The 23,164-nt window shown below is 52.8% G+C and overlaps 1 protein-coding gene across 4 annotated transcripts in view; it reads left to right on the top strand.

Annotated features, from left to right (window-relative positions):
* Positions 1-23,164, top strand: part of LARGE1 (LARGE xylosyl- and glucuronyltransferase 1) — a 448,143-nt gene that overhangs the window by 159,743 nt on the left and 265,236 nt on the right. The window lies entirely within an intron of this gene.

Raw genomic sequence — 23,164 nt, 5'->3', positions numbered from 1 at the left:
AGAAACGTTCTTTTGATTCCAAAGAACTGGGAGCAGGGAGTGAGTTTGGCTGGGAAGCCAGAGCAGTTGGAGAGAGGAAGGGGGGTGAAGCACGGGCGCCTGGCCTCCCGGGCACCTGGAAAATCTCCGCTGTGCGCTGCGAACGTGGCCCTGGGCCCCAGGAGGAGGAACCCCAGAACCGTTTCCTGCGGGAACACCGGGAGACCTGCTTTCTACGTGACAGTGAAGAGTGTCTCCCAGCCCAGCTCAGCTGCGTGAATTCCGTGATAAGGTGCTGGATGCTTTTCCTCCTCACCTGGCATTCCTGTATTTCCCCGGTGGGCACACAGCAAGGCGATGGGGCGCCTGTGCAGAGGGCAGGTGTGCTCCCAGGAGGTCCCTCTTTAGCACTTGGCAGAAGGATGGCCCGGAGCAGGCACCGCAGCCAGTGTCAGGACATTGAGGAAGGGAAGTGGCACATGGGGTGGCTTTTCCCTCCCGTTTCTTTCTTTCTTTCTTTCTTTCTTCTTTCTTTCTTTCTTTCTTTCTTTCTTTCTTTCTTTCTTTCTTTCTTTCTTTCTTTCTTTCTTTCTTCCTTCCTTCCTTCCTTCCTTCCTTCCTTCCTTCCTTCCTTTCTTTCTTTCTTTCTTTCTTTTTTTGTTAATCCTCACCCAAGGATATTTTTCCATTGATTTTTAGAGAGAGTGGAAGGGATGGAAGAGACAGACAGAGGAGAGAAACATTGATGTGACAGAGAGACACATCGATTGGTTGCCTCCCGCATGCGCCCAGACTGGGGCCAGGGATCGTTCCTGCAACCGAGGTACGTGCCCTTGACCAGAATTGAACCTGCAACCCTTCAGTTCACAGGCCAATGTTCTATCTACTGAGGCAAGCCAGCCAGGGCCCCATTTCTCTATTAGGCATGACATCATTCAGCTGGACTGGGGCTGGTGAGCCTATTCAGGATTCCTGGAGATGACAGTGTTCTTACTGGGTGATGGAGGCCATGCTTGCTTTCTCAGGCCGCTTTGAGTCAGCAGGAGGCCCGGCAGGCGGGCTTCTGGGGGCCAGAAGCATCTGAGGTGGTAGCTGCCTCGGGCCGGGGAAGGCAGTCTGCAGGGCCAGGAAAAGAACAAGGGGGTAGGCTAGTTGTGTGAAAACCTGGGACCTGGCTATATCAACTTGTTTTGATGAATCATTTCCTCCCTTTAAAGCTGCGCAGTCTTTACTAGACTCTCCCTTGCCTCTTCCAGAGGGGGCGTCTGAAATCACATCAAGTTATTTGTTTAGTAAGTTATCCTCCGTGGCGAGGCCAGGACTGGCTTTCCCAGGTCACACACTGAGCTGTTGGCAGGGCTGGGACTTGAACCTGAGACTCCTTTCCCCTTATCTGGACCGACTTCTGCTTTCTAGTTGGCTCACTTCTTTGCACTGCACAGGGTGCCCCTGAGAGGGAGCCGTCCCTTCCTTCCCAGGCTGCGATGAGAAAGCCCTTCTGAGCCGTGGGAGGCGTCTGCCTGGAGGGATCACGCTGGTGTGCGGCTGATCCTGGGATCCACGTTTGCTGTAATGGGAAGCAGCCCTCAGAAGAGAAAGGCGCGCATTTGTATGCAGCCCGTCCGACGGCGTGGAGATAAACGCAGCGCCGCTCCAGCTACACCCTGCCAGCACAGTGCCGGGAAGGCGGACCCACAGGGAATGCTGATTTCCTCACCGTCTTCTTTAGAAACCCCCCTTCCCGCCGCCCACCTGGCTTTGTTAGTGTCAGGGGCAGCCTAGCCCTGCAGTGAGATGCTTAGGTTCTGGAGGCAGCCCTGTGTTCAAATTCATGTGTTGATGGACGCATTTTCCATTTGTGATCTGTGGAGCTCTTGGGGGAAGTCACTTTCATGAGCTTCATTCCTTTCATCTATGAACTGGGCGTATTGATGCTCACTGCATAGACTTCTAGAGTTAATACGGGAATGTAAAGCACTTTGCTCAGTGGCTGGCGCGTATGAAGCATTCAGTGGCCGGTGGGCGCTGGCTTTGTCAGCGGCAGCATCCTCGCTGTGGGTGTCTCGCTGACTTGGATGGGTGTGGGAATGTATGGAATAAAATGCCCAGTCCAGAACATGGCCTGTGGTTATCTTTATTTATTTATTTTTTTGTTAATCCTCACCCGAGGATATTTCTCCATTGATTTTTAGAGAGAGTGGAAGGGAGGGGGAGAGACAGAGAGAAAGAAACATTGATGTGAGAGAGACACATCAGGGGTGGGGATTGAGCCTGCAATGAGGTACACGCCCTTGACCAGAATCGAACCAGAGATCCTTCAGCCTGCTGGCATATGCTCTATCCACTGGGCAAAAACCGGCTAGGGCATTTTCATTTACCCTATCTGATAAAAGAGTAATATGCAAATTGACTGTCACTCCAACACACAAGATGGCAGCCCCATGTGGTCAAAGATGGCTGCCCCCATGTGGACACAAGATGGCCGGCAGGGGAGGGCAGTTGGGGGTTCCAGGCCAGCAGGGGAGGGCAGTTGGGGGAGACTGGGCTGACAGGGGAGGGTAGTTGGGGTGATCGGGCTGGCAGGGGAGGGCAGTTGGGGGAGACCGGGCTGACAGGGGAGGGTAGTTGGGGTGATCGGGCCGGCAGGGGAGGGCAGTTGGGGGTGACCGGGCTGGCAGGGGAGGGCAGTTAGGGGCAATCGGGCCAGCAGGGGAGCATTTAGGCATTGATCAGGCTGACAGGGGAGTTGCAGTGACTTGGCAGCTGCGGCTCTCTGGTGACACACCGGAACCAGAGAGGAGGGAGTCCGATTCCAGGGGGCGTCACCCGAGAACCGCCCTCTCGCAATCCAGGACCCCTTGGGGGATGTCGGAGAGCCGGTTTTGGCCCGATCCCTGCAGGCCAGGCCGGGGGACCCCACTGGTACGCGAATCCGTGCACCGTGCCTCTAGTATTTAGTAAACAAAGCTGTTGCTGTGGATGGGATAACTCAAAGATCAGAGCAGTCCAGCAGATACACCAGAACTTGGAGAGACCGGGCCTTAGATTCTTTTTCCTGCCCTGTCTCAAAGTCACCATCTTGCCTTGGCCAAGTTGCTTTGCTTGACATAACGTCACTCTCCTCATCTGTGCAGCGGCACTGATGGAGCATTGCGTTGTGCTGAAGGGAGACCGCAGAAAGTCTCCATTCAGTTAATGGAGGTTGGATCTGCGTTTTGGGTGACACCAATGTCGCTCGTTCTGGGAAATAAACTGCCTGTTGTACATCTTACCCTTTAACTCCGTGATTCTAGTTTTAGGAAAGTGCTGTTTCCAAATACAGACTCCCAAAGAAAGGGGAGAGTGAGACCTGTGGGAGTGGTTCATTAGCAGTGCTGTTTAAAATAGCCCTAAATTTAATGGAAAAATATCCTCGGGTGAGCATTAACCCAAAAAATAAAAATATAGCCCCAAATTGACAACTGCACATGCATCCCAGGTCTTCAGGCACTTTGGTGTTTCAGTACCATAGCGCCCCCTGTGGCCATGAGGAGCATCAGGTGCATGATTCCAGCCCATGGGAGGTCCCATTTGGGAGGGAGCTGAGTGATGGGGACAGTGTGGTGTTTTTGCACCACAGCGCCCCCTGTGGTCGTGGGGAGCGTCAGGTGCATGATGCCAGCCTGTGGGAGGTCCCATCTGGGAGGGAGCTGAGTGATGATGGGAAGGCAGCAGCAATCCACTGTTGTCCCTGAGGCCCAGAGAGGGCTAGTGGTTTCTGAAACCAGTTCTTCATTCCACTGAGCACACCTTCCTACGGGTCCCCTGCTTTGGCCACAGCCAAGGCACTGCCCTGGAACCTCTGCAGTGCCTGGCCGGTGGCCTCAGGGGTCTGGTGGCCGTGCCAGAGCAAACCGGACTTGCTCAGATCCAGGGCTGCTTAAATGCCACTAAGCGGTTCCTTTGGCAGCAAGTGACAGTGGGCAAAGGGCAGAGCTGGCAGAGGCCCCGGAGAGGAGGTGTGTGTGCGTCGGGGGGTGTGGGGGTGTGATGCGTGTGTCCGGTAGGAAGGGCAGGGACCTGGAGGCTGGGTCAATTGGATATTTCAAGGCCTTTCTGTGTGTAGACAGAGACTGGGCAGCCGTCTGGGCCCATAGACGGCAGCTTATCTCCTCTGCCTGGGTTTCCCTGATGGGCCCCTGTGCCTTACGGCAGCTGTGACCGGGGAATGGGGTTGGGTCCCTCGAGGTGCAGAGTCCCCCTAGGACCTAGAGTTTTGCTCAGAAGGTTCTTCTAAGGACCATTGGGGGTCTCAACAAGGGACTGCTCAGAGCTTTTGGCTCGGAGTGAGCACCCAGTGAGTGTCGGTTGCCTAACCCTTCTTGGAGGTGAGGTGGGGTGGGGATGAGCGTTCATTTGAGCGTGACCCTTTTAGGAACACAGCAATCATCTGGCCAGGATTTCGGGAGAGAGGGGGCGGACTCCCAATTTCTAGCACAGTACAGCTGTCCACGCACGCATACCTGTGCCTGCTAACAGTTCTGCAAATACAGCATCTTGGAAAACATTAGCCTGGAATGTGGAGGGCTGGAAATAGAGTTAACCCACTCCAGTAGGTTTATCCTTCCTTTCATAAAGTCATTATAGCCTGTGATAAAAGAAATGAGAGTCCATAAAATGGGAAATTAGACATGTGGTAATTCCTAGGATTTAAGATCTAAGGATCTGATAATTCAGTGCTTTATAGGGGCAGTCTTATTCCACCATCCCTCCGCCTAATGTCTCACAGCAGCTGCCCACGCTGAGGATAAAATGGGAGCTCGGCCTGGTGCACACACTCTGATTTCACTCCTCCTCAGTCGGTTTCATTTTTCTGGCCTTCTTATTCAACATTCTTGAAGGTGCACCTCAAACAACCAATGTGTATTAGTTTCTTGTTGCTGCTGTAACCAATTACCACGAACTAAGCTGCTTAACTGATGCAGAAGTATTTGTTTGCCCTTGTAGAGGTCAGAAGTCCAATGTCAGTCTCTCTGAGCTGGAATCAGGGTGTCTGCAGGGCTGGCTCCTTCCTGAGGCTCCGAGAGCAGAATCCATTTCCTTGCTTTTTTCCAGCTTCAGCTGGTCGCCTGCATTCCTTGGCTTTTGGCCTCTTCCTTTATCTGCAAAGGGCATCGCTTCAACCTCTGCTTCCTTCATCACACCGACTCGTCCTGCATGCCTCTTAGATGGGTCTTGCGATTACATTGACGCTCAGCCAGATCGCCGTCCAAGATAATCTCCCCATCTCAGGGTCTTTAGTCATACCTACCAAGTCTCGTTTGCCATTAATAGAACATTCACGAATTTGAGGAATTAGTGCATGGGCATCTTTGGGGGACCATTACTTGGCCTACTCCAGTGTAGTTTCCTGCTCTTCGTACCTAACATTCTTATGGCCTGCACCTCGGAGGACTGGTTGATGGGTGCCCAGGAAAGCGGGGGCCAGGGCAGTAACCATGGAGACATCCCAGGGAGAAGCCCTGCGTGCTGATTTCCATGCAGCCTTGTGGGCCTGGAATGGCATTCCCCCCGGAAACGGAGGCCCCCTGGGCTTCAGCCTGTCAGGTTCCATGTTTTCCCGTCCCTTCAGCTGTCCTCATTCCCTCTTTGTTGTGCTGTACCAGATCAGCCTAAGTGGAAGCCAACAGACAATTTCCCATTAACATTTATATTGCTTTTCCTCTCTGTTTCTTGGCGAGGCTCTGAAGACCGGGATGGCTGCGGAAAATCTTCTTCCATCTAAATAATGTCCCTGTTGGGGACTGGATCCCGGCTTTGTGCTGGGCTGTGGAGAAGCGTGGGTGTGGCGGGCTCATGAGCCCAGAAAAAGTTAAGGCACAGAATTCAATCCAAAAAACTGCAAGTTGGATTCGGTAAACGCCGGTGGAATTCCGTGTCTGCTATGCTGGGTCTTCTCGGTGACCTGGTGTTTGCTACGTGGTTATTACGTGCCAAGCATTCTTCCAAATGCTTTGATTTTTATCAACTTTTTGACGTCTTGGAACTGCCCTGTGAAATGTAGTTCCCATCATTGTTCAGGTTTTACAGAAAGAGAAACTGAGGCAGGGAGGGGTTGCTTAGCATGTCCAAGGTAGTGAGTGGCATGGGCCCCAGAGCGGGCTGCTGTACCACCTTGCTGCTGGGGAAGACCCAGCGTCGGCCCCCGGAGGCGCGTGGTCCAGCGGTGGCCTCTGGACTGGCCTGCACTGCAGGGTGAGTGGGAGAGCCACAGGGCGTCAGAGGGTGTGAGGGCATCCCAGCCAGAGGGAGAGACAAAGAAATGCAAACATTTTATTCTCAGCGCGCGTTCTTAAGGTAGAACATGCACTTGCAGCTCCTCCTTCGAAGAACTTCGTGCAGAGGGAGACTTGGTGTGGAAGAAAGAATGGATCTGGGTTTTGATCCCAGCTCTGTGATAATTAGCCGTGGGACTCTACTGGAGTTCTTGTACACACGCGAGAACGCGTGAATATAAGCAGGAAAGGACGTGGCCCATATGAGGTGCCTCACTAAATTCTAGGAGCAGCTGGAGGCGTGGGCTCTAGGCTGAGCTGCGAGGAGCAGTTCTCCGAGCCACACAGAACCTGCCCGCCCAGGGTGGGAAGCCACTGGGTCACCTCCTCCCGGGCGGACCACATGTGTCCGCGGGAGCCAAGGCAGTGGCGGGTTGGGCGCCTTATTTGATGCTCATGAAGTCCGGGACTAGACTCGGGGATCTAAGGACAGATGCCTGGGGAGGAAACACACGCCTCTCGCGCACGCTCGCCCGGAACGCGTAAAAGCAGCCAGAGAGCTGTTTTACCCCCTGCTGTTCACTTTGGCCTCCCATCTCACACAGGAGTGTGGGCCCGGAGGGAACAGCTTTCCCAGCAGGTGTCCTGCATGTGGAGGCATTTCGGAAACGTCTCCTATGGCTCTCACGTACTCGGGAAATAGAAAACAATCCTGTTGTAAATGGGAGAGCATCGGGGACGCAACAGTTTCTGCATTTCACTCACCTTGTTCAGGCGTCGCCCCGGCGGATTCTGATAAGCTGTGTGGGTATATTGCCATATTCAGAGCAGCCACGCAAAAAGCCGTGGACAGAGCTACCCTAAAAAGCACTCTCAGGGAATCAAAGTGGAATTCTGAAAAATGGCCAAGGACCCTGCAGGAAGGCAGGGACACCCCAGTGAGAGGCCCCCACAAGCCCGCCAGCAGGGCTGAGGTGAAGAAGACGGACAGCGACAGATGTTGGTGAGGTTGTGCGCAGCTGGAACGCTCACGCGTCTTTCGTATAAAAGGGTTTGTCCACCTCGCAGAGAAAGAAGCCCGACAGTTTTCTTATAGAACTAAACAGACACCTATTCTCTGACCCTTCCGTTCCAATTGTAGTCACTGTCCAGAGTTCCTCAGTAAGAGCGGTACGCACATTGTGATGTATTCATATCAAGGACTGTCGCTCCCTGAGCAATAGAGAGAAACAGATGACTGACACCAGCTACAACACGGACGGGCCCAGAAGTGTTATGCTGTGAAAGGCTTCCCCAAAGATTATATTCTTGTGACTCCTAATAGATAAAGTTGGGGGACAGGAAGAACCGGTTTATAATGGAAATAAATCAGAAAAATGGGAGCCTGTGGGGCGTGCAGGCGGAGAGTGACTGGGAAGGTGTTTGGGTGAATTACATCTTCACTCCAGAATGTTCCTTGTCTTGAAAGGGGTTATACAAAAGGTCCTCAAATAATGTTGTTTTGTTAAAATGTTGATGAGATAAAAAAATGATCCAGTCCTGGTCAGGGGTACTGTCTGGATAGAGTTTGCTTGTTTTTCACTTGTCTGCATGGTCTGGGGACTCTATTTCCTCCCTTATCCCAAAGAAGCGCATGTCAGGTGAATCGATGTGGCTGAGTTGTCCCGGTCTGGGTGACTGCGTGTGTGACCCTGACATGGAAAGGCACCCTGTCCAAGGCTGGGTCCCCCCTGCTGCCCTGAGCTGCCGGGAGAGGCTCTGGCCACCTGTGACCCTGAACCGGGGTAAAGCAGGTTGGAAAATCATTGTCTCACTTGTTTTTATGACCCTTTCTTAAATGTATGTGTAGCTCACATTTATTTCAGTGCTTCATATTGAAAATTGTTTTTATCTGTACTTGGAAATTTGGGGATATTTTTGTGACCAGAAATAGGTTGTAGGAACGTAACTCTTGTTTATTATATTAATGAGCCGAGGGTCAAACTGGTATCATTAGACAACGTTTCGTTTAAAGTCCCAGTGTCTAAGGCCCTGGGGACCACGGTGAGTGGGGACTTCCTGTAACGGTCTGTGTATTTTATCGTATGTACCTTTGACCTCAGGATAAAGAAAAAGGCGAACTTCATTGAACCCTAGTTCACGTTAAGCATACTGAAGTGCCAGAGAATAATGCGCCGATGACAGATGACAAACTTACTGTTTTGAAATGCATTAAAAAAAAAAAAATGGGTCATTGGATGGATAGAAGGAGAGGTAGCGATGAGAAAGCAAGTAAGGTCAGATATTAATGTAGGAAGTAGGCGTGGGGATATATGTTCCCTGCAAAGTGCTTTCATTTTGTGATATGTTTGAAAATTTTCTTAAGAAAATATTAGCACAAAAAAGTTTTTCATTTTATATTATGGGATGTGTGGTCCATTCCCCTTAGCCACTGGTTGCTAAGAAAGTTGCTCTAGTTACCCTGGGCCACTAGTATATTGGGACAAGGTGATTTCTGCTGAACCGGATGGAGAGCACAGAGAACTCGGGTAACTGAACCAGCTGGGTCTGGGGTATAGCCTGGAAAGAGCACCCATCCCCAGTCCATGGCAGGTGCTCAGTCCGTCTATTTCTCTTCCTCTCTCTTGATAGCCCCACCCTCTGATTTCTTGAATGTCCCCATCCTGTCCCAGCCATGCCAAGGCAACGACAGAAAGCTTAGTTGCGGCCACACAGCAGCGGCCACACGGTTTGAGGGGGGAGAGTTAGCTTCCCACTACCACCTCACCACATCCCTGAGTCAGTAGGTACCAGGTGAGTCAAACATCCTTCCCAGCATTTCAGCGATGTCTCTGTCTCCCGCCCTTTCCGGTGCTCCGGCCACCGTCTCGCAGGCTCACGAGAGGCTCACATGGCCTGTCGCAGGGACCCTCGCTGGCACCGAGGCGCTGGTGCCGGGCAATCAGAGGTCTTTTCAGCGACTGGAAGGCAGACTGCTTCGGGACCACCCCTCACGCAGACATCACTGCTAAAGACGGTGATTCCAGTCTCGCCAGGTTTTCAGTCTGTCTATGAAACGGTGGACAGTACCTAAAATACGTCAGCCTGTCCACATGTCTTAAAAACTCACCAATGAGAGCTCACCAATGAGAGCTCTTTCGAACATTCCCTGTGCCATTGAGCAAGCCGCTATGTCGCTGAGCAAACCCCATTCCTAAATCCTCTGGATGAAGACATTGATAACACCCCTCCACCCCAACAGCAAGCTTCTGCTTTGACCTTTTCCTCCTAGAACACCCGTTTAATTGTCACAAAATATGCATAATGTAAAATTCACCCCCTTAATCATTTATAACCGCACGCTTCCGTGACCTTAAGTACATTCGCGGTGTGTGTCATCTTCACACCCCATTTCCAGGACTGTTTGACTGCCTCCCATAGGAGCTGTGTCCCCATGAACCAGTAACCCCCTGCCCCCTCCCAGCTCCTGCCAACCTCTCTCTGCTCTCTGCTTCTAGAAACTGGCCCTTTCTCGGCACCTCGCAGATGTGGGGTCGTGTGATATTCGTTCTTTGGTGTCCTGTTTGTTTACATGGCAAAGTATCTTTAAGGTTCATCCATGTGGCAACCTGTGTCAAAATTTCCTTCTTAAGCCTGAATAATGCTCCGTTGTATGTACCACATTTTGCTCATCTATTCATCTGTGGATGAACACTTGGGTTTTCCCACCTTTTAGTGATTGTGGATAAATGCTGCTGCCTCTTGTGGGTTTTGTTGTTGTTGTTGTTTGTTTTCAATGCCAAACTTCATAGATTGTACGTATCTCAGCAGCACATTTTTGGGGTGATATTTATATAGGGGAAATTTATACTTACATTGCAAAAAATCAATATAATACTTTTAACAAAGTAATGCATCATGGTAAGTATTAAGTTACCGACCAGGTACAATAGGTAGGAAATCAGAAATAGGGCCTAGCGGGCTTGGCTCAGTGGATAGAGCGTCGGCCTGCGGACTGAAAGGTCCCATATTCGATTCCGGTCAAAGGCATGTACCTTGGTTGCGGGCACATCCCCAGTACGGGGTGTGCAGGAGGCAGCTGATCAATGTTTCTCTCTCATCGATGTTTCTAACTATCTATCCATCTCCCTTCCTCTCTGTAAAAAATCAATAAAATATATTAAAAAAAAAAAAAAAAAGAAATAGGGCCTATCTGGTTTGGCTCAGTGGATAGAGCGTTGGCCTGACGAGTGAAGGGTCGCAGGTTCAATTCTGGTTAAGGGCACGTACGTTGGTTGCAGGATCCATCACCGGCCCTGGTCAGGACGCATGCGAGAGGCAACCAATCTCTGTGTCTCTCTCATATCCATGTTTCTCTCCCTCTCTCTCTGTCTCTCTCCCCCTCCCTTCCACTCTTTCTAAAAAAGCAATGGGGAAAATATCCTCAGGTGAGGATTAACAACAACAACAACAAATTGGAGTCAGGACTAGAGATGTTGGGAATCCCGCAGGCCTCAACCAGGCGGGGCGTGATCCCGGGTGCTGCCGGCACTGGGAAAGGCAGGCTGTTTGCCAGCAGCCGCTTGTCTAGTTTCCTGATCAAGAAGCGGCGCTGTAAGCATTTTACATCCTAACGAGAGCCCTTGTCACTCCTGTGCAGGTGTTGTATGTTTACGATGTCTTTGTTCCCTTTTCGGAAATTGACTGGGAGGAGGGAGTTGGCTTAACATGCAGTGCATTATAAGTTGTAATTATAATGTAATTATAAATTTTCCTGTTTAAAAAATCATGAGAAATTGGTTCTGGGCTAGCTTTTTGGCATCAAGCATTTTATTTTTAGGAATGAATTGTTGAAATAACACGGGAGATGCTTGCCTGTCCAGGTGTGTTGAGAAGATGAAACGTGGGTACCGAGGGAGGAAGCGACTTGCACGCCCCGCGCCCGCCCCCCCCCCTCCCCCCCGCTGTCTTCTCCCCTGCCCCGGCCCCCGCCCTGGCCCCCGCCCCCTGTTCTTGGAGCTGCTGAGAGAAGAGTAAGGATCACCCCCCTCCACCACCCAGGCCATGGCTCCTCCTGGGCCGTAGGGGTCTCCCCATGTCTCCATGCCAGAACCATAGAAGGGATGGGCCCCAAGAGTAAGAGGAGGCTAATTGCTGACGAAAGTCTTACCTTTGCAGATGCTTGTTAGACATCAGCGGGGCTGGGCCAGGCATGCTGGGAAATCAGGAGAGAGGAATGGGGCTTAGCCCACGTTCATGTCCACGTCTGTATGGAGACGTATAGACATGAGCTGAAAGCATGTTTGTTGCTTGCTGCTGACTGACCTCCTCTGGGCCCGTGAAGAGCCATATCCCAGTCTTGGGCTCATAAGCCTTCTTACTGCGCCCTCAGTTACCCCTGGTGAGAAATGAGTCCCCCGGCACCACTTCGTCCCAGACTCAGCCATGGGGTTCTCTCTGCGATCATGTCATGTGCATGGCCTGTAGTGTTAGGGTGACAACGTATCTATTTTCAATCCCCTACTTCTACCTTTTATTTTAAAATACATGTTTTATTGATTTCAGAGAGGGGGGGAGAGGGAGAGAGAGAGAAACATCAATGACGAGAGAGAATCATTGATTGGCTGCCTCCTGCACGCCCCACACTGGGGATCGAGCATCGAGCCTGCAACCCGGACATGTGCCTTGACCTGGAATTGAACCGTGACCTCCAAGTTCATAGGTCGACACTCAACCACTGAGCCACACTGGTTGGCCCTTCATCCCATCTTGTAGAAAAGGGTGAGATCAGTCGTCCTGGCCAGCACCCTCTCCTCCACCTCCTCCCTCATATGTCCATTGGATTCACACTGTGAGGGGCGGCTGCCTCCATATCTCTTCAGCCTGGATTCTGGAAAGCCGTGGCTCAGGACCTCCGTGTTGATGTTGGGGCGGTTTCTTTGAACCATTGCCATAGCAAATTTCCTCTGCTTTCAAGCCAAAGGAAGGTTCGTGCAACTGCCGGGGCTGCACCCTCAACCTGGACGTTCCCGAGGCTGAGGCTGGGGGGCCTGTGCCTCACCCACGCCCCTGCAGCTTCTGGAACTTGGAAGTAACCCTCATGCTTCTCCCTAGGCAGGGTCCACGGGAGCTCTTGTTTCTGCAGCAGCCGTGGCTCTGCGGTGCAGGGCAAGCCCAGGAGAGGGAGGGAGGGATGGATGGTTGGATGGATGGATGTATGGATGGATGGATGGGCGCCATGTGAGAGGACCAGCCAGATGGACTGGGGGGAGGTGGGAGACTGCCTAGTCCTGGCCTCACTGGCCAGATGGAGGTGTTCCAGAGGCTGACCTCCAACTCCATTGCCTTTGTCAAGAAGGTCTCAGGCCCGGCTGGGTGGCTCAGTGGTTGAGCGTCAACCTATGAACCAGGAGGTCATGGTTCTATTCCCAGTCAAGGCACATGTCCGTGGTTGCAAGCTCGATCCCCAGTGTGGGGTGTGCAGGAGGTAGCTGATCAGTGATTCTCTCTCATCATTGATGTTTCTATCTCTCTCTTCCTCTCTGATATTTTATATATATATATATATATATATATATATATATATGTATATATATATATGTATATATATGTATATATATATATATATATATATATATATATATATATATGCTTTTTTTTAAAAAAAGAAGGGCTCAGGATTTCTCTTTCCAGTCCTTGTGTCTCTTTATTTCTCTTCCGTGGTCTCTGCCTTTTCACGGTCTTCCCTCTTCTCCTGCCTCCTTCTTCTCTTAGTGGTCTCCAGTAAAAAGGACACGGAGTGTGTCTGAATCGCCCCCTGTGGGTTGCTGGGCGTGTGCCCTTGGGTGCCAATGTCTTCCAGGTGAACTGGGCATGTAGATTCCTAAATCTGGGACTGGAGGGAGGAAGGATAATAACAGCCATCACTGCAGTATTTAAAGCTCTCACATTCCTGTGGCGCTTACTGGTTCTACATGGGTGCCCTCAGTCCCCAGGGCCACCCACGTGGCGAGACTATGATCCTCAGTGTACAGATGAGGAAACGGAGGCCTGGAGAGACCAACCCACTGGCCGAAGGGCACGGCTATTTATTATGCGGTGACACCGGGGTTTGCACCCAGCCTGCGGGCTCCCCGGTGTCAGGGTTCCCCGTGGAAGCATCCGGTGCGTGGGGAAGGGGGGACTAACATTCATTGAACATCTGTGGTCCGGTTCTTTAACACACACTGTGAAACATGTGCATTATACGTATTTAAAGGATTATTTACTCACATTATTTTCTCCATTTTAATTGTCCTATTTTTTCCCCTCTTTACACTAATCCTTGTTCCCTCTCTCGGGGATTTGGCCCAGCCCTCCGTTCTCTTTCTTATGGTCTTTTCTTCTTTGTGGAGCCCCCAGGATGTACCCCCTTCTTCACACCTATTTCCTTTCTGTCTCCGGACATCTCTCTCCCCGGCCCTCTGCTCCTGCCTGTTTTTCCTTTCCTCCCCTGTCTTTCTCTCATCTCTTTGCTTTTATCTGTCTTGATACTCACCAAACCAACACCCAAACTCCGGCAGGGATTCGAGTCTGTTCCCCGCCTCCCCCCCCCCCACACACACACACACCCCGTGGCCTGAGCATCAGGCACCCTGCTAGGCTGGGCCCTGTCACAGGCTGTGTGCCCCTACCCAGCCCCTGGGGCCACGCTGCCTCAGGACCAGGACTGAGACTTAATCTCCCCGAAGTCTGGATAGTTCGGAGATGGGTTTTTTGCGTTCTTCATAACTTAGACACACACACACTAACACACACACACACACTCACTCACACACACACTCACTCACACACACGACGAAGCAATACATTTGTCAGCCCGTACAGTAACACACGGCTCTAAATACGGACGTGGTAGGAAGAGAGATGGTTACTGTGGGAACCATAACTTTTAATTTACTGGCTTCGAGCTCTCAACCAGGGCTTGGTGCTTAATGTAGTGTTTTTACATTTGGATATGTGATCAGGAAAGACATAAAACCTTGCAGAGCTGGGGTCCGGATGGGGGGAAATCACTGAAGGAGGAGGTTGGAGGGAGCGTTGAAAAATGAGGGAGGTGGAATGGGGCCATTAATATGCCCTTAATCATGAGCAGGGACGTAGGCAAGGCCTGGGCGCCCAGCTGCTCAGCACGGGAGGCTCGCTGACCAGCAAGGCCGCTTCCATCGGCTTGCAGAGGAGAACAAGGTCCAGAGAGGAAGGAGAGAAGGAGGCTGGGAAGGAGGCTGAGGGAGAACCGCTGTGGGGGCTAGAGGTCTGGGTTCAAAACCATGCAGCTCGCCAGGGATTTGGAGTCCAGAAGTCTGCGCTTAAAGCAGTGGGTACCTCTTCCTAGGTGCCAGGTCCCGCTCTCAGCACGCCAGGCGGGGCTCACTCATGGAAGCGTCGGCACATGATCTTGAGGCAGGCACACTTGTCGCTGCTTTGCAGAGGGACCTCAGGGTAGTGAGGGGCCAGGCTAGGACTGTCATCCAGACAGTCTGGCTCTAGAGTCCCTACACTTAATTTGCTACATTTTGCTACAAGTAATCCTGACTTTGTTACTTACTAGCTGTGTTACCTTGCAAGTTGCCTAACCTTTCTGAGCATGGATTTCCTCCCCAGTAAAATGAAGACAGTAATACCTGGCCTGGCTGGGTAGCTCAGTTGGTCAGAGTGTTGTCCCAGTACACCAAAGCTGTGGGTTCCGTCCCCCTTGTATATATATGCAGGGCACATACCAGAATCAACCAATGAATGATTGATCAACAAATAAGTGAGCGGAACAACAAACCGATGTTTCTCTCCCTTTCTCAAATCAATAAATTAAAAAAATTACAAAAAAGATAGTAATTCCTTCCCCATGTGGTTGTGGTGAATCTTGGGGGAGAAGAAGCATATGGCCACTCTGCAGGCGTGTCTTATTGTTTACCATCGAGAGAGAAGCTGAGTGAGCGCCCTTGATCAAGGCGGAATAGGACAAGAATTAGTATTGGGATATTTTTACTGTTTAGGTGGGCAGCGCCCCTGTTGGCTTCGGGCCTGCCTGACAAATAGACCATCTTCTTACCTCCCCCTTCCTCCTCCTGCATCATCCTCATGTGCCTCTCTCCCCCTCCCATCCTGCCACACTTCCCCCAGCACACATATAACTGAGACCCCCACACCTGCTGCTGGGGGTGGGGGGACCGGCACTGCTTCTGATGTGGCTCCCTGGACTAGAATGTGAGAATGTGATGCCTCCTCAGACATTCATGCCACGAACATTTATTTTGCACCTACTATGTGTCACATTGTTCTCAGTTCTAGGGCTGCATTTGCATCCTTATGAGGACTAAGATAGTCTTTGTCCTCATAACACTTCCTTTCCAGGAAGAACAATGGATAAGAAATAAGTTCTGATCCCAGCCGGTTTGGCTCATTGGTTAGAGTATCAGACCTGGGACCAAAGGGTCACGGGTTCAATTACCTGTCAAGGGCATTTCCCTGATTTGCAGGCTCAATACCCAGTCCCGGACCATGGAAGAGGCAACCAATGGATATCTCTCTCTCACATCAATGTTTCTCTCTCTCCCCTTCTCCCTCTCCTCTTCTCCTCCCTCCCCTGCACTCTCAAAAAGAAGAAATCAGTGGAAAAAATATTCTCGGGTGAGGATTTGAAAAAGAAAAAAAAAGGGGGGGTGGGGGGAGTCTGTCAGCTGGCAATAAAAACTGGTAAGAAAGTAAAGAGGGGGGCTGGGTGGGGAGTGGAGTTTTAGGTCAGGGAGGCTGTCTTTGAAGATGCCACATTGGAACCGAGGCCTGAATGGAGCCAGGGGATGGAGCCCGGCAAAGGTCAGTGGGAAGAGTACTCCAGGTGGACGAGGGACGCCATTGATGTTCTCCAGGGACAGCAAGGAGGAAGCGAGGAGAACAGAGCTGGTAGCAGGAAGATTGGGTTTTATCCTAAGTGCCGTAGAAGCCCTGGATACAAGGCTGGCGCAGGATGGCCAGGTACCTTTGAATTGCAGATAAACCCCGGGTAATGTTTCAGTTCGGACCTAAGTGGGCATTCTCCCTTTTAATTTGCTAAGCCTGGCGGCTCTGCCTCGCTGGGCTCAGAGCAGAGCCTGCCGTGTGGAGAGTGTTGGCTGGGAGGAATGTTGCGGTCAGGGGGCCAGGAAGGAGGCCATGGGGGTCCAAGTGGAGGTGCTGAGAAGTGTTGGGACTCAGGCTACAGGGTGGCGCCGACAGGACTTGGTAATGGACCGATGTGCCAGGGAAAGAAAGCGGGGAGTCAGGCAGGGCTGGCCCTGAGCTCCAGTTCACGAGGGGAGCCTTGGTTCGGGGCCTGCTCTGCTGTCTCCCTGAGCTCCGATGGGGAAGGATCCGGGAGCCGGCAGGAGAGCCATGCGCACATTCTGCCGCATTTGTTCTTCCACTCGGGATTTGGCATGCGCTCTGGATCACAGGGGGCTCGCTGGATGCAGTCAGCGAGGAGCGCATCGTCTTTTGAGCACTTATCCTGTGCCGGACCCTCTGTTAACCGCTCGTTCCCCACATCGGTCTCCTCTCACCAGGTGGGGTCGTGCTGGGCTCACCCGCTTCTCGGCTGAGGAAATCGAGGCTTGCGATGCGGAGTGCATGCTGTCTGCGTGCATGGTGTCAGGGTTTCCTCTGTTCCCTACAGCGCTGGGCCCTGCGGCCCAGACCCACATCCCGCCCCCAGCAGGGACATCGTCTAGACGAGGGACATCTCCCAAAGCTGTCCTCTTCCTAAGGGACAGCATGAGAACCCCGGTCCGGTTCCCCAACTTCATATGGAAATGAAACCCGCCTGGGGGTTTGTTCCACATGCGCATTCCTGAGACCACGCCTGGGATTCCGGTTCACTCAGACCCGCGTGCGGCCCGGGAACGTGCGTTTGGACCGTCCTCACAGCCATGATTCCTGCATTTGCCTTGGGAAGAGAAAAGCCATGTGACTTTGCCTTAATTATGCCAGACGGAAGATCCCCATTACTCAAGTCCCCTCGGGGCGGGCTTGCGTAATGGGGTGCGGTTTTGAATGCCCTTTGGGAGCCTGTGGTCCTCCTCCTGTTTCCATGAATGTCCACGTGCTTTATGAGACGCCTTCGGGGAGCCCTGCTCCAGGTTTCAGGCAGAATCCCTTTGGGTTTCTTGTGCATAGTAGCCCCCCCTCCTATTGGCTCAGCACCTCCCCTGGGACCAGGGGTTCCAGGTCCCCATCACTCTGCCTTCGCCCTTCTTCTCATCTCCAGGACAGTCCCCCCCGCCCCGCACTTCCCTGACCCAGGGCTCAGCCCTCTCCGTGTGCACACCTGAAGGAAGGATTGCCTGGGCTACGTTTGGTCACATGCTCATGCCCAGGGGAATGAGAGCCAGCCCTCAGGAGCTTGGAGAAGCGGGCGGTTCCCTCGCAGGCACCTGGTGTCCGCATGTGCAGGTGACATGGGGCCTCGGCAGGCATCCTCTGGCAGCTCGGGGCCGAGAAGGGACAAGTTCAGGGCCTCACTGGGAAAATGGAGAGGTTGAGAAAAAGGGAAGAACAGGGATATGGGAAGGCTGATGGGGTTGAGTGGCATCTCAGGAGTTGAGGGAGTGCAGGGAGGAGAGAGTCGCTTTATGTAAGCGGCCTTCTTGCCTCTGAGCTACACTTTAGCTGGCTTGGCCCCACTTTCCTTCATCCCTGGCGTACTGATGAGGAACTCACCATATACACAGCACCCCCCGCCCCAGCCCCAGCCCATGAGCCAGGTCCTGAAGGTCCACAGTTGTTCATAGGGTTCCGTGTAGCTCTGAATGTCCCTGAATGGGCCACACCTTTGCTTATGGACAGCACAACTCAGGAAATCAATGAAAGCCCAGATTGATCCACAAAGAAAAATGTTACTGAGGGGTCCTCCATGGGTTTTCTCCTATATCTGTCTTATTTATTTGTTTTAGTTTTTTACAATATGTTTTTATTGATTTCAGAGAGGAAGGGAGAGAGGGAGAGAGAGAAACATCCACGATGAGAGAGAATTATTAATCAGCTGCCTCTTGCACGCCCCACACAGGAAATGGAGCCTGCAACCCGGGTATGTGCCTGGACTGGGAATCGAACCGTGACCTCCTGGTTCATAGGTCGACCACTGAGCCATGCCAGCCGGGCTCAGTCTTGTTCCTTGAGGGTCGGTTGCACCCTGTGGGTGCCAGGGACCTGTGGGGTATAAAACGTGTGGACAGCCCGGGGCCCATCTCCAGATCTCTGTGTCCGTGTTAGCCTCGATAACTGTGTCGTGGTCCTCGTCTGTTCCCTGCACGTTTGCTGTCCAGGGGTCGGTGGGGAGCTTGGGCAGAGAGGGGACAAGCCGGAGGGAAGGAATCTGGAGACAGGTGCCTGCACCCCTTCTTCCCCAGCACATTCCACAGTCGCCGGGTGCTGCCGACTTCAGGGCAAGCGCATTTGGTACTAAACCTTGTTTCATGTTTTATTCAAGAGCTTCTCGCTGTAAAACGGTTATGCTAGTTTCTCGGTATGGCCTGCTCGCCTGCTGGCGCCCCGGAAGGCAGCCTCGGCTGCAGGGGCTCACTGCTGTCAGGACGGTGACTGTGGCTCCACCACTCGTGACGCGGAGACGGCTGCCACGTCCGAGCCGCTGTCGGGCTTTCCCTGCAGCAAACCCTCAGTTCTGTCCGGTGCTTCGGCCCCATGCTTGCGTCTCAGCAGGGGCTGCAGCGGGGGCTCCACTCCCTGTGCCGTCAGCCTGCAGGGAAGAGAGGCGGCATGGAAGGCGGTTCGGGTGTCTTCTCCCCCAAAGCACCTCTTACGGTGTTAGAGGGGCCAGTAAAGGAAAAGGGCAAAGCGTGCCCGCTGGGTGTGGGTCAGCGGTTGGGCGTCAACCCAGGAACCAAGAGGTCACAGTTTGATTCTGGTCAAGGGCACATGCCTGGGTTTCAAGCTTGACCCCCAGTGTGGGGTGTGCAGGAGACAGCCAATCACTGATTCTCTCTCTTCATCGATGTCTCTCTCTCTCTCTCCCCCTCTCTTTTCCTCTCTGAGACGAATAAAAATACATTTATTTTTAAGAAGTGCAAAGTGCCTAGCACTTGTTCCACAGGAGCTTATACTATGCTGTCTTATTACTTCTGTCATCGTCAATGTCGTGTCACATAGTGGCTGGAGCTCCACTTTCTGCCGTCGGCGTCCCTGGGGGCTCAGGGCTGGCCTCCTGAGTCCCAGTGAACTCAGACCCCTGGCGTTCAGCTGTGCTTTGGGGTTGGATAACTCCGCAGGGAGCACCGTGGTGCCTGGCACACAGCAGGTGGGACGCTCGCTGGCATGGTGTCACCGAGCTTCAGCTGTATGCCACCCCGTGCCACAGAGGCTGGGATCCAGCCATTCCCACGGGCAAGGGCTCTGGTCTGAAACAGCCTCCTGTCTCCTGCGCACACAGATGTGGCCAGGGAGGATTTCGTTCAGAGATAGTTGCGGAATGGAAGCCTGCGTGAGGGGTGGCCGAACCAGCCGGAGGAGAGCGGGCTCTGCCTGCTGGAGTCGGAAGCATGGGTGCTGAGGGGAGGCTGGGTGTCAGGGAGCACGTGGGTGCTCTGATGAAGGGTGGGGTGGAATTGGGGAGGGGAGAGAGGCCTGGGCCAGATCACAGCCCATTTGTTCCATTCATTTTTAGAGGGAGTGGAAGGGAGTGGGTAGACACAGAAAGAGACATCAGTGTGAGAGAGACACATCGATTGGTTGCCTCCCACATAACCCCCTATTGGGCTGGGGAACCTGCAACCGAGGTATGTGCCCTTGACCGGGAATCGAACCCAAGACCCTTTGGTCCATGGGCCGACGCTCCAACCACTGGGAAAAACCGGCCAGGGCAGGCATTGTTATTATTCCTATTGAACAGAGGAAGATGAGGCACAGAAAGGTTAAGTCGTGGGCCTAAGGACACCAGGCTGATAAACAGCATACCTGGGGTGTGACCCGGGGCAGTCTGGCCCTGCACCCCTGGCTCCTAACAACCACAGGTGTGAATTGACTTTTCAACTCCTCTCTTCCTAGCTCCTTACTCAAGTAACTAATGACCCACTCCCGGTGTTCTCCGCCCGTGTTGAGGGGTGGACAGCTTGTTAAAATGGAATATTCAGAGCCAGGCTGGCCCAGCTCTGTGACACTTCCAGATATAAATCTACCTTAAAGATGTACAAGGACAGATTATGCAACCTGATTTTTAAGTGCTTTTCCAGCAAAATAAATAATGAAGTGTGTTGGAACTGGCAGGTATAGTGCATTAAATCGGGTGCAATTAAAACACGGTGATATTTTTAAATTAACAAGCAAAGAACAAGTGGCGAGATGAAGAAATCTGAATCTGTCTTTGCAGTCTCCTCCAGCTGACGACGGGGTGGGGAGGGGGGCGTGCCGAGGGTCCTGGTAACATTTATGCTCTGGTTTCCAGCGCGGTGAGAGTCCCATTTAACACAAAGAGCACTTTGATTTCGCTGCTGCCTAACAGGCAGATGACATTTCTAACAACATCATCTTTTCAGCTCTTTGGAAAGCAGCTGACAAGGGGGTATTCTGAGGAGCCATCAGAGTTGAAGTAATGGCGTGCCTTCTGGGTAATGTGTCAGCGAGACCTCCGAGAGGCAGGATTCTCTCTGCGAGGCACCAGACGAAGCCGCGGCTTTCACACTCACGCGTGGGCTCTGCCCTTTCCGGAAGCCAGGAGTCTGTGCAGTGGGCACCGGGCAGCTGGCATGGCTGTTCAGATTTTTCTCGTCCCTCCCAGAGCCTCGACGTGGACGGACGAGAGCCACTCTCCGCGGTAAATTCTCGGAAAGCTGGATCAATACGTGTTGGTTGATCAGAGATCACCTTTGGCCTCCCTCCCGGTTCTGGAGTTCGCGAGGTCCAGGCAGGTCACCACGGGCTGATTTTGTTGTAAACACACCTGTAGCTCCGGCTTCACCTGGACGCGTTTTCCCTGGGAGTGGCCATCGCGCTTACCTGTCTGCTTCCGGAGCTTAGCACTCCGTCAGTGTGCAGAGACCCCGTGGAGATCCCGGTTTTTGAAACTGGCTGCATGGCGCACCTAATAAGTGAGCCTCCTCCTCCTCCCACGTCTCTAGCAGGCTCTGCCTTCAGCCCTCTGCTGAGCCACCTCCTGGGCGTGTGGCCTCGTGGCTGTGGGACTCTGGCTGCATGACTCCGTGGCTGTGGGACTCCGTGCCTGTGGGACTCCATAGCTGTGTGACTCCGTGGCTGTGTGACTCCATGGCTGTGGGACTTCGTGGCTGTGGGACTCCATGGCTGTGGGACTCCATGGCTGTGGGACTCCATGACTGTGGGACTCCATAGCTGTGGGACTCCATGGCTGTGGGACTCCGTGGCTGTGGGACTCTGTGGCTGCATGACTCCGTGGCTGTGGGACTCTGTGCCTGTGGGACTCCATAGCTGTGTGACTCCATGGCTGTGGGACTCCATAGCTGTGTGACTCCGTGGCTGTGGGACTCCATAGCTGTGTGACTCCATGGCTGTGGGACTCTGTGGCTGTGGGACTCCGTGGCTGTGGGACTCTGTGCCTGTGGGACTCCATAGCTGTGTGATTCTGTGGCTGTGGGACTCCGTGGCTGTGTGACTCCGTGGCTGTGGGACTCCGTGGCTGTGTAAGACATCCTTCTCCACGGCTTGAGAAGTAACTCCAAACCCAGCTTACTGGGCACGGAGGTCCTTCGCTCCTTTGCTTTGTCCCCTTCCCCAGAGTGCCTCTGGGTCCTTGTTTGACTTTTGATGCCCTAAACCAGTGGCTCTCAAGGCTGACTATGTGGCAGAGCCATCTGGAGGGTTCTGCAGGTGGCCGAGTTCCAGATGCGGACCTACACGTGGTGAATGGGATGGAGTTTGTGGGTAAAGGCCTAGCACAGTGGTCGGCAAACTGCGGCTTGTGAGCCACATGCGGCTCGCGAGCCGTGGTTTGCCGCTCTGTTGACTAATGAGTTTGCCGAACACTGACCTAGACTCTCGATTCCAATAATTACAGGCTGTTGTTGTTCCTTGTGATTAAGCCCCTAGCAGATACTTTCTTTACGAAGCTCTCGGATAATTCTGCTCTTCACAGCCATTGCCCTCCAGCACTGGCACTGTTCCCCCAGGAGTCAACTCTTCCATCAGAGAACACGCAGGAAAGGGCTTTGATGGGATGGCACCTCTATCCCCATCACGGTGTCTCGACCATCACTGGGCAGAGCTGTCTCGAGGCGCCTCCTCCTCGTGGCGATTAGGAGGGTTCTGTTGGGTGGCATGCTCCGCTCGGATTTGTGGGGGTGTCACCGAATAACCACGCTCCCCTCGGCTCTGAGCATGTCCTTAAGCAGCGCTGAGCGATCTGGGTCAGCTCGGAGAAGCAGGCGAGAGAACGAGCAGGGGCTAGTGCTAAAAACGGAACTTGAGGAGAGATTTACCTTCTCATTTCTTAAGGGCCCTTTGGACAGGCAAATCAGGGGGCGTAATGAGCTTTCCCAGCCTAGCATCCTAGCGCTGAAATCTTACATAAAGCGGAGAATTTTTTGCAATGTCAGGGATTTCTCCTCCCCTAAATGTCCTGTGTCCACATGCAGATGAACATTTATACTGAGTTTTTTCCGAGTTGGCTCAGAGGGTTGGTGTTATCCGTTGGCATCCCCGGTAAGAATTCGCTGGCAGCTCCTTACCAACCAGGAAGCCCAGCCTCGGTGCCCTTCCCTCTCAGTCCGCCCTGGATGGGGATGCAGAGCAGCTGCCACACCCGGGCCACAGCATCCCTCACACAGAAGAAGGACAGCCTTCTTACAATGGTATTTTTTTTTTTTTTTTTAAATATATTTTATTGATATTTCACAGAGAGGAAGGGAGAGGGATAGAGAGCTAGAAACATCGATGAGAGAGAAACATCGATCAGCTGC

Source organism: Plecotus auritus (genome assembly GCF_963455305.1).
Source record: "Plecotus auritus genome assembly, chromosome: 3".
NCBI classification, from domain to species: Eukaryota; Metazoa; Chordata; class Mammalia; order Chiroptera; family Vespertilionidae; genus Plecotus; species Plecotus auritus.
Note: the sequence above shows the minus strand (reverse complement) of the source record. Positions and strands in the feature narration are given on the sequence as shown.